Source organism: Balaenoptera physalus (assembly GCF_965194825.1).
Source record: "Balaenoptera physalus genome assembly, chromosome: 3".
NCBI classification, from domain to species: Eukaryota; Metazoa; Chordata; class Mammalia; order Artiodactyla; family Balaenopteridae; genus Balaenoptera; species Balaenoptera physalus.
In genome coordinates this window covers 120,223,252-120,234,513 of record NC_138890.1, presented here as the reverse complement: position 1 = coordinate 120,234,513, position 11,262 = coordinate 120,223,252, and the positions used below count along the sequence as shown (strand labels likewise).

General features: G+C 45.4%; 1 long non-coding RNA gene across 3 annotated transcripts in view; it reads right to left on the bottom strand.

Annotated features, from left to right (window-relative positions):
• Positions 1–2,449: 2,449 nt before the first annotated feature.
• Positions 2,450–11,262, bottom strand: part of LOC309658600 — an 81,686-nt gene continuing 72,873 nt past the window's right edge. For 2 of the 3 annotated variants that reach the window (XR_014262301.1, XR_014262302.1), the window contains one exon: positions 5,752–10,904. This is a non-coding gene — a long non-coding RNA (uncharacterized lncRNA). Of the gene's footprint in view, positions 3,053–5,751; positions 10,905–11,262 lie in introns of those variants that run through there. The other variant, XR_014262300.1, reaches the window with a different exon arrangement.

Sequence of the window (11,262 nt, the reverse complement as noted above, 5' to 3'; positions counted from 1 at the left end):
GAGAAGTGGGAAGCACTTGACTGAATGGGAAACAACTGAGCTTGAGGCCTTAAAAACACCCTAAACCAGCCCCGGAATTCAAGCAGGGTCAGAGGAGGTTTTGTGCTGGGAAAGGGGTGGAGAACTAGTCTTCTGAATCAGTCTTTTCTCTCAGCCTCAGTTTTTTCATGTCTAGCCCGAGGATCAATTTTGATTCCCAATGGGGCCATGGATTCATCAGTTAATGCCTATACAAAGGTTTGAAAAATCTAGGGCCAGAGTTGTGATTTATTTTCCTGGAGGAGGGCCTAGTGTAGGAATGCAAAGGGGTTTCTGTCCAGAGCACTCCAGCTGTCTACCTTTACGTGCCTTGTGCCTCAGAGTCCTAATTTCTGACTGCTCATTTGAATTCCCTGGGGAGATTTAAAAATAATGATGTCCAGGTCCCATTCAGATCAACTGAATCAGTAGTAGTTCAGGTGGTAAAGCTCACATATATATATATATAATTTTTCTTTTTTTTGGCTGCGTTGGGTCTTTGTTGCTGCGCGTGGGGTTTCTCTAGTTGCAGAGATCAGGGGCTACTCTTCGTTGCAGTGCACAGGTTTCTTGTGGTGGCTTGTCTTGTTGTGGAGCATGGGCTCTAGGCGCATGGGCTTCAGTAGTTGTGGCACACGGGCTCAGTAGTTGTGGCTCACGGGCTCTAGAGCTCAGGCTCAGTAGTTGTGGCACACGGGCTTAGTTGCTCCGTGGCATGTGGGATCTTCCCGGACCAGGGATCGAACACTTGTCCCCTGCATTGGCAGGAGGATTCTTAACCACTGCGCCACCAGGGAAGTCCCAAGAGTATATTTTTTTTAAAGCTGCCATGATTCTAATGTGCACACAGAGTTGAAAGCAACTGCTGTAGATCCTTATAGAGGATCCATGAAGGGGACAGTGGCCAGCCTAGAGCTTTAAAATATAGTAAACAAGTCTGGCTGGGGATGTAGATGTAAGGCTGAAGCCATGTGTGTGCATATGATCGCCCGGGAAAAGGGTGCAGAGTCAGAGAGCGGGGGATGGAACCTCAGGAAAGCACACCACCAAGGAGAGAAGTGGAAGAAGAAGAGACAACGAAAGACTGAATTGGAGGAACTTGAGATGCAGGAGAAAACTCTGAAGGCATGAGCTACCGGCAGCCGAGGGAGAAGAGAATGTCCTGGTGGACAGAGAGGTCAACGGCGTCATTGCTGCCACGGGGATGATTTAAGATTAGGACTAAAAAGCCTTCATTGGACTTGACATCTGCAGTGGCCTTAGCAAAAAGAGAAACCTGCTGAGGCCAGGGCGTGGAGGAGTATATCAAGGCAAACCCAAAGAGGCAAGGGAACTCTTTTCCCCAAGCCAAGGATGCAGTTATGACTGGGACAGACCTTGGCCAGATCTCCTCCCCTGAGCATGTAAGCATCTCTTTCCCACTCCACTGAAAGTATAAAGAGAATTTGCCTGTTAACCTTGATGCCCACATCGAAATGGATTCCTCCTCACAGGTACCAACACGTACTCCAGCACCCAGGGCACTCTACGCCAGAGGGAAGCCAAACCAAAAACTCGGAGCAGAACATGAAACCTGTTTAAAACATGCTTACTTCTCCTCAGAAACAGCATCTAACTTGGGGTGAAATCGTCCACTGCAGCCAGGTGGCAAACTAAGCAAAACCAGCCATGCCTCCAGGCCACAAGAATCAGAGTGGAAGCTGCCAAGCCATGGAGGCCTGACTCTGCTGCCTGACAGGAAGCTGGCGGAGCAAGGCAGCCTCTACCCTCCCTCGGAATGGTTGACCACTATAAAGCAACTCAGAGAGCCTACAAGGAGAGAAAACCCACAAAAACACCAAAACAGAAACAGAAGAATCCCTCTGTGAACAGCCAATGCTGTCAAGTACAACCGAGAGCCTGGCCCCAGTGAGGAGACTGGAACCTTACCTTCTCTGGCCTCGGGCAGGCACGGCGGCCCGCGGGCTTGGCTCTCCACCTCCGCTGCCCGCTCTCCCGTCTTCAGGCCTCCTCTCCTCCAGGTGCTGCCCACGCCTCCTCTCCCAGTCGGGCCCTGTCAAGATCCACAGGCGCTGCCGGGCTAGCTAGGACCCAGCAGGCTGCCAGGCTGGGCCTGCAGCAATGGAGTTGTGGGAAGAATCTGGACAGTCTCCACCAGGCTGTCTCCTCTTCAGCTGCCACTTGGCTTCCATTGGAAAGACGGGGCCGAATCAGAATAGCAGTGCCCCGTGGAGTGGGGTGACTGGATGGGACCGGAGGGGAGGTTCTCTTTCTTGATCAGGGTGCAGGTTGCCAGTTAGGGTTATACAAGTTCATTGAGCTTTAAGATTGTGTACTTTTCTGTCTATATATTGTACTTCAAGAAAATGTTGTCGTTGCTGTTGCCGTTGCTGTGGTTGTGTGTGTGCGTGTGTGTGTGTGTGTGTGTGTGTGTGTGTGTGTGTGCGCGCGCGCATGCGCGCGCCGGTGTTTTAAGGCAGTGATGAGCACGCCCAGTGGCCCAGTGGCGCCAGGCCCCAAAATACCAGCCCGCTGTTTCTCTCCAGGCGATGGCTTGCAATTTTCCTCTTGCCCTGAAGCCACGGCCGTGCAATTTGCACCTCACTAACTTCCTGGCTCAGCCTTAATGCTGTCTGGTCACTGCTCCACCCTCCCTGAAAGCAGCGCTCTGATGTCCGTACTGCCCAGCAGTTTGGGGCTTAGGGGCTGCATCTGATTGGCCACCTGTGACCTGGACGATCCTATTTAGAAATGCAGCTTTAAGGAATCATACGAAGGGGTAGATGCTCTGGTAACACAAAATGACTGTATTGCAGCTTCCTCAAAACCCGTGGTATGGAGGCAGCTGAGGTGGTTTTGGAGTTGTTCTGAGCAAGCAAAATATTACATTTCGCTTAGGTTTGAGGGGGTGTCATTTGGCAGGACCGAGTGATTGACGCTCTTACTCTCCAATTTTCTGCTCGCTGAAGCGTTAAAGCAGCAAGCCTGAAGTCAGGAGAAAGCCAACAGCCTGGCACAGGCACTTAATTCCAATCTTCAAATAAAAAGCTTTTATTAGACCTTCTTTCCTCCTCATTTTGCATCAGATCTCAAATTGTCTCTGCCAGGGGCTTGCCAAAGAGCAACCGTAGCAAATTGTGAAGTCCTTTTGCAGGTGACAGTTAAAACGGTTAGGTTCTTCTTTTCCATAATGAAGGGTTAGGAAAACTATATATAAGTGGTGCGTAAACACCTAAGACTCCTTATTTATGCTTCCTGATTCTTAAGGCAGGGTAGGTTAGTGGAAAAATTCACTTGGGTTAGATGGCAGAAGAGCTCAGTTCTGGTACAGATTAGGGAGGTGACCTCAGATAACTTATTTAGGCTCTTTGAGCCTCAGTTTTCTAATCTATAAAATGAGAGGGATGGACTAGATAATAGTCAATGGCCTTTTGTCATCCAATGTTCTACTAATCCATGATATATTTACATAGCTAAATATATATTCATCCACCTTAATTAAATGTGTTACAGTTTTAAGAAAAAAAATCCTGTCCACTTAGAGATGAGTATTCATTCATTAAGCAAATATTAATTTACCAGATTCTCTGCTGGCACAAGGTAAAGACACAAAGATGAGTACAAGTAAGTTCTTATTCTCAAGAGTCTGTGAATATCCAAACAGTGCATGTGCACATCTCCTTTGAAAGATAATAACAGTAATGAACATGTAAACGCCCTCCTGCCCAGGTGACAGTCCTGACCCAGGTTTATGCCCAGATTCCTCCATCATATTCTGTTTAAAAGGCATCTCTGTAAAGTTTTCAAACTCTAAATGTCTTACTAGAATCTTTGAATGAGTTGATTAAGAAAATTTGCTCAGTGCAAAGCACATGCACATTTGATTCACTATTGATCTTAAATTGCTCAAGGTCTCTCTAGCCACTTTAAGGTTTTTCTGTGTGTGCATTTGTGTATGTGCATATATAAATAAATATATACATATATTTATACACACACGTGTGTGTATCTACTCACATTGGGTACATGCATTTGTTTGTACTGGGTTCTCTTTGGAAAAGGTAGGTCACCCAATGGCCCTGGGCCTCTCTACCTAAGAGTTAAAACCCTCCTTACCTAAGAGTTACAAGTGTATTTTCACTGTTATGTGCTTGTACACCCATATATTCAGCAGTGTCCACATACCCCGTGGATCTCTTGCCCCTCAGTCCATGGAGCTGACACCTATGGCAAGGGTGCCCTAACCAGATCAGTCCCCACTAATTCCTGGTCCAGGAAGCTGCCCACTGGCAAGGCCCCCTGCTGGGACTAGCTCCATAATTTGTGGGACCCAGGGCAAAATGTAAATGCAGGGGCCCCTTGTTAAAAAATTATTAAAAATTTCAAAATGGTGACAGCAGAGCATTAAACCAAGTGACGGACCCTTCTAAGATTGCACATCCATGAAGCCAGCCCTGCCCTCCGCTCTGCCTGTCTGTGCTGCTGAGAAAGGGCACGCATCAGGGCAAAAGACTGCCCTAATGTGCTTCTAGACGGCTCTACCAAGGGCACTGGCTAAATGTCGCTGCCATGAGCTCACATTCCCACCCGTTCTACCTCTACAGGCTGACAAGGATGGAAAAATAGGAGACGATGGCAGAGAGGGTGCACTAAAGATGGCTTTTGCTCATAGCATCAGCCAATGTCTACAAGGACTGTCAGAGATCATGTCACCCAGCCTCTCACTTTTTTATTTTTTAATAATTAGAGGCTGCAGGGTGGGGTGCGGTGGGGGGACATGGGCAATAATATTTTGGGCATCTGCCCTTTCTCTCTGTCCTCCTGGGCCTGGATTCTTAGTTCCTCACCAGGCACTCCTTGGCTTGGACCACGTTTAACTGTAGGGAGAAGGAGCCACCCACGGATTGATCATTCACCTTGAATAAGTGTTTGTAGTTCTTCTGGACCTCCTCAGGGCTCAACTTGGAGAGGATGACAGCCCCTTGCTTTCCAGATGAGGAAACTGAGGCCCAGAGAGGCATTCTGATTCTACCAAGTCTACTGAACTAGTTTAAGCCAAAGCTGAGGCTAAACCTCAGGCTTGAATGTGAGCCCAGGCACTTCAGAATTGCACCTACATGAATAAGTCTTCTGGGAATGCAGCCCATTTATAATGAAGGACACATTTTCAGACTGTTCTTAAATTCTGAGACTAGCTACCATTTTTCCTCTTCAAGTTGAAGGTAAGGAAGGAGGACCCACGATGTGAAGCTATAGTCTTCTAAGCATGTCTTCATCACGCCCAGACTCCTCTTCGTGGGCCCTTGTCACCATGGCAGCAGCATCTTCCCTCCCCAACATTCAGAACCCTTAGGCCCTCCAAGCTCCCCTCCTCCACCTTCGTCCAGTTTGAGGGGTTGAGACTTCTGGTGTGAACAGGTTTCAGTCAGAGAATGGGGTGATTTCCCAGCTGGGGGAGACCTTGGAGATTCTAGAGAGCAGTCCTGAGAATGGGATGACAAGAGGAAAGTAGGCAGGTAAGGACAACCTCTTCTTTGGACCCAGGAGTCATACTCTGAGGATCTCAGAACACCAGATGGAGAAGGGATGGCAGAGGCGGGGCCCAGCCACTTCACTCCGATGTCCAACCCAGAACTGGCAGGTGACTTGTTGGGGTCACAGACTAAAATCAGTGGCTCCTGACTTCCATCCCATCTCTTTCCACTTTGCTTTCTGTTGATGGTCTATCCACTCTTTTATTTTAAATGTTTTATCTTGGGGCTTTTTAGTCCTGCGATGTATCTTTATTAAGCAGATGGGCCCCAGACATCCCTGCCCCCACGAGTGAGCTGCTGCCTGAGCTGCCAGGGCCCTGATGACCACTAAAACTTTCTAGGACCTGGGCTCCTTCCTGGAGCAGGGTCCTCTTCCTCTGCTCTAGCTGAGCCGGGACAGTTCCCCTTTCTCGCCTCCCCTATTCTTAACCCACCCCTTGCTCTCCTCTCACGGACTCAGCCCTCCCAGATTCATCATCCCTGGTTTTTTGGCAGGTTGAGGTTGGTTCCATCAGTGTTGAATGATTGTCCGTGTCATAACTTCCCCGTACCCGACACCCTCGTGCCTCCAGCGTGATTTCTCCTCCAGCGGCAGTTTTGTGTGAAGGCTGCCCGCCTCTGGAATGCACTCTCTCGGGTACCAGAAGTGTCAGCGTGCAGAGCAAGCCAAGAGGGCTGGGAGTCTGCGCCTGGAGCTGGCCTCAGCCGGGACAATGGGACTTTTATTTCTGTCCTGGCTCGGCTGGCAGTCTCTCTCCCGCTCTCTTTCTCGGTTGGGCTTTGGTTTAAAGTTACTCTTTCAGGATTAGGTTGGTGTTTTCTTTCCCATGCCACCGGGGAAGTTTCTGTTTCCGAAGTGGACCATACACAGACAGATCAGTTAGTCACTGGCCTTCGCAGGGCCACAAGCATCGGTGTTCAAAGGCTTCTGTAAATCACCCTGGCCAACAGGGGCCAACCAAACTCGCTTCTTGCCATGTGGAAAGGCGCATTACAGTGCAGCTAATCTTTAAATAGTTGTTTTCTATTGGGTATATGTTATTATAACCAAGCATTTCTCTCTCCACCTCCCGCCCCCAAATTTTGACAGAAAATCCTGGAAGAACTGCTGGGGGGCGAGGGGCGTCTGTTGAAGCAGCCGTGGCTCTTACTCCTCATTTTTGTGCCTCCGGTCACCACCAAGTCTGGCCCTCAAGGACACCCAGCTCTCCTTTTCTCTGAAACTCAGTGACAAAACTAATGAAACAATACAAAAGGTTTTCTTATTCCCCTTAACCCAGCTGAGATGGGCCAACTTTTTTTTTTAAAGAAATACTAAAAACCTCGGGGGTTGGGAGGCAGGAACACAGAACCTCTGCAAAATCAGGGAAGCTCTTTAGGAAGCCCCAAGGCCCTTATCCTAAGATTTTTACACTCTTGTCCCTGTGGGGCTGGCGTAACCCTCCTCCAGCCATCCCCGTGGCTATGTGGCTGGCCCCCTATTATTCTCTGCTTGGGGAAGCTGTGTCCCCATGAACACATCCCAACCCAGATTATGGGCCCTCAGCCTCCCCACAGGGGGTCTTACAGAGACTTGCCCCCTTGCAAGCCTGTAGCCTGTTGTTGATTTAACCACACAATAACCACACACATAGCTACACCCATACCAGAAGGGTAAGCACATTAGGAGCAAGAGGTGGTCTCTCTCAGCATACCATTATCTTATCCGGGACTTTATCTTTTTTTTCTTTCTTCTTCTTCTTAGTACAAAAGTAATACCTACTTATAAGAAGGGAACAGAGTAAATAAAACAAAACAAAATACATCTCTCTCATCTCTCTTCCCAATTCCTACTCCCTGGGAGTAACCAAAACTAACAGTTTGGTGTGCTTCCTCTCAGATCACAGACACTTTCCATGATCCAAATAAATACTCCTGGGCCAAGTTTTTGTTGTTGATGCTGTTTGCAGCTCTTGTTTTAAGACCAACTTTACTGAGATAAATTCACGTACAATAAAATGCTCCCATTTTAAGTGTACATTTTGATGAGTTTTGAAAAATGTATACACCATTATAACCATCACCACAGTCATGATACAGAACATTTCCATCACCCAAAAAGTTCCTTTGTGCTCCTTTGCTGGCAATTTCCCACCTCAGCCCCAGGCAACCACTGATCTGCCCTCTGTCATTACGGATTAGTTCTGCTTTTTCTAGAATTTCATATAAATTGAATCACGCAGCATGTACTCTTTTGTATCTATTTTTTTTCCCCTCAGTATAACATTTCTGAGATCCGTTCATGTTGCTGTATACAGTAGTTTGTTCTTTTCTATTGCTGAGTAGGATTCCATCCTATGGATGTACCACAATTTGCCCATCCACTCATCTAGCACTGGATATTTGAGTTGTTTCCAGTTTGGGGCTGTTATAAATCGCTCCAAAAGCTGTTATGTTATTTTGAAACACGAAGAGAGAGGGAGAGAGAGTGCAAATCCAAATGTAGTTCAGGCCTATATATTTCAGAACTTAGCAACTGACGTATTTGCCAGGCAAATATCTCCATGCGAGCAGAAAGCACAGGTAGGCCATTTTCGTCGTGATCACAAGGATGATCGTTGTTAACATGAAATGGTTACATGACACTTTGCATTTGTAGACTCTGTTTTAGAAGTGCTCTCTGGCGGTGACTTGACACTGTTTGGTAATGCTATAAATGTCAGGCTCTTGATATGTTCTTCCTCAATTTCTGAAAGATTTAGGAACATTTATACATCAAGGCTAAAGCATCACTGTTGCACAATACTTCAGTACAACTGAATCCCTTTTCTAAGAGAACTGACTTTCCCAACACTTTATGCTATGGTCTGAAGTTATGCTATGGTTCCCTGCACCTTGCTTTTGTCTGTCACACGCAACTCAAGCTTTTCATCGTTAGGTTTTGTAAAGACACCTGCAAACACATCTCCTTGCTTGATTTCGTGCGTGTAACTCTTTAAGTAACTTAGAGGTAAGAGCCCTAAGGACTCCCGTATTGAGAGGAGCACTCACTTTAATAGCAGCTCTCATGGGCCCCTGCTGCATTCCTCCTGCAGCAGTGAACTGGAGAGGGCTTTCCTCCCCCCAAACCCCCATCACTTTAAACCAGAACTAACATTAAAAAAGTCCATCAGCAAAGTCTGTTTTCTAATGGTTGCTTTAATCACAGTAAGGGAGATTTATTTCTTATTACTCTCAACACTGGCCTTGACCGCCTAGAAATAAGAGGAACTATTCACTCCACGGATGATTATAATGTATCAGAACTCTTTCTCTCCCCTCCCTCCTTGTTACAAGTAAAAAGAGAAAAATAAAGCAAAAAGCTGTGCAAAGACCAGGACACGGCAATTCTCAAGACAGTGACAAGGGACACAGAGCCTAGGGAACTGGCTGCCTCAGTGGTTTTTATGTGAGTTGCCTGATCAAAGCCACGTCGGTCACGGCATTTAACAGAGGTACCCAGACAACGTTCTGTTCGTCCTGCAGCCAAAGAATCTCTACCCTCTGACCCTTTTCACTGTTTGTGTAGACCTGAGCTCCTTGGATGAGTCTTGTGCCACCCAGGCTGGCCCCCAGGACATGAAGGAGCTGACTGAGTGACTTCCTGAGAATGGGTCCTCAACCTCACCACCTCCTCCACATTCTGCAAGGAGGGGCAAGGCTGGCTCAACTGGTACTTAGAAGACGTGAGGGATTCTATTAACAGTTTTGCCTGTGAAACATTGACCTGTGTGCCTGCTCACACAGATCATTTAATTCCTGTTGTGGATCAAGTTTTAGGGAGTTTAATAAGAACTATTCCCACAGACCCCTCAAAGATAGGTCTGCTATACGTACACCCATTAATTAAAAAGAACCCATTAAAAAGAACCATGAAAAAAATAGAAAGTAGAGAGCACCAAAACGTGGTTTGACTTACTTTGCTGATTTCATGAGGTAATTTGGATGATGGAAGACATGCCACCCAAAAAGCAAAATCATCTAGTGAAGTGGTGAAATAAACCTATACATTCAAGCCATGATGTCCATACTTCTAGACAGGAATGCAATTTTCCCCTCTTTCGAATTATTCATTTCCTTTTTAATAGGTCACGTCTCATTTACCTTGATTTAGCATCAGACCAAGTACAGTTATGTATTTGGTGAGGGGGAGGGAGGAGAAGGAAAAAGAACGAGAGAGAACTTCACGTGAAATATGGTGACCCTGTCCTTAAAATGCAGTCCATGTGGGTCAGAAATTGTACTACATCTTTGATTCTTTTTATATTGCGGGAAGAGTACAGGGCTTCCTTATGTTTATATACTTGAAAGAATAATGAGAAGTATGCTTGAAAATACTGTTTGATGAATAATGCTTTTGCATGTGTCACTGTGAGGAAGTATCATAATGCACATTTCACCACAAGGCCAAGGAGAATATTTAAAAAGAAAACTCCAGTGTAACGTGAAAAATAGACCGATCCTTACATCTGTCTCCAGGACGAATAAATCACTAAACAAATATTTTAATGGCCTTAAAATACAATCAAAAAGAGCAATTCCCTAAGGTGGTTAGCCTGAGTCCTCATTAGAAGGTTTATTTTCTTTGAGTGTATAGATTGTTATATATCTAAAATTGCAATTATGATAAATGTATAGGAAAAACATCACATGACCACATCATGTTAAATGGGCATTCTACATGATAAGGAAGGGAAATAAAGCATTGAGATGAAGAACAGGCTATAATAACCAACCTTGACAAAAGAAATACCACAGTCTGAGGTTCTAATTCTGACAGAAACTTTAGGCGACTTTAAAAAAATCCACCTAGAACCCTGACTTCTTTCCGTGATACTACCCTTTGTGCCACAGTTCCTGTTGTACTTACAAACCTATAAACTAAGAATACCATGTAATAAGTACTTGTTGAATAAATGAATATTGAACCTAATGTAGTTCTCAATATTCTACTAACTTTTTATAGCATTCTTTTTTTTCTTACCACTGGCCTGGTGGTTCAAATCATTTAATGAAAAGTTAGGAAATTATCATGACCTTCAGAACTGATGAACCTTCCTAGACTTTGGTTTCTCTTTGGATAAAAAATTAAAATTCTTTCCCATAGAATGACATAGTAGAGTGCTTTCAACATTGTAAGTGAGGTCTTTAAAGAATTCTTATTTTTTTAAACAAACAAACAAAAAAGGTGATACAAACTTGCTCTACCAGGTTGGACAATGCAGAAAGGCAGAAATTACAAAAAATGTGATAGTCTTCTTACCTAAAGTGCAGTCTCAGTCTTCAGAGGTAACCAGCATAAACAGTGCCAGGTGGAATCTTTCAGTGATTTTTCTATAGAGAAAAATATATAGAGGTTTTTTTTTCTAATTTTAAGCCAAAAAAAGGGTATCATACTATACATACTGCTTTTCAGTTTGCTTTTTTCTTAGTGGGATTTCTTTAAGTTCATGTGATAAAACACAGTCCAGGCCAGCCTTCAAAGAAAAGGATCTCTTTCATTCATTAACCCATCCAGCAAACAGTTACTGAGTCTTCACCATGCCTGGCACTGAGTTGGGTGTGGGAAATACATCAGGTAAGGGCTACTCAGCATGTCACTGTGAATGCTTGTCACTGACCTCTGGAACCTCTGGGAACACACATTTTAGTTCCTGGCTAAAGCATCTGATGGCAAAACTTCCTTGGGGAT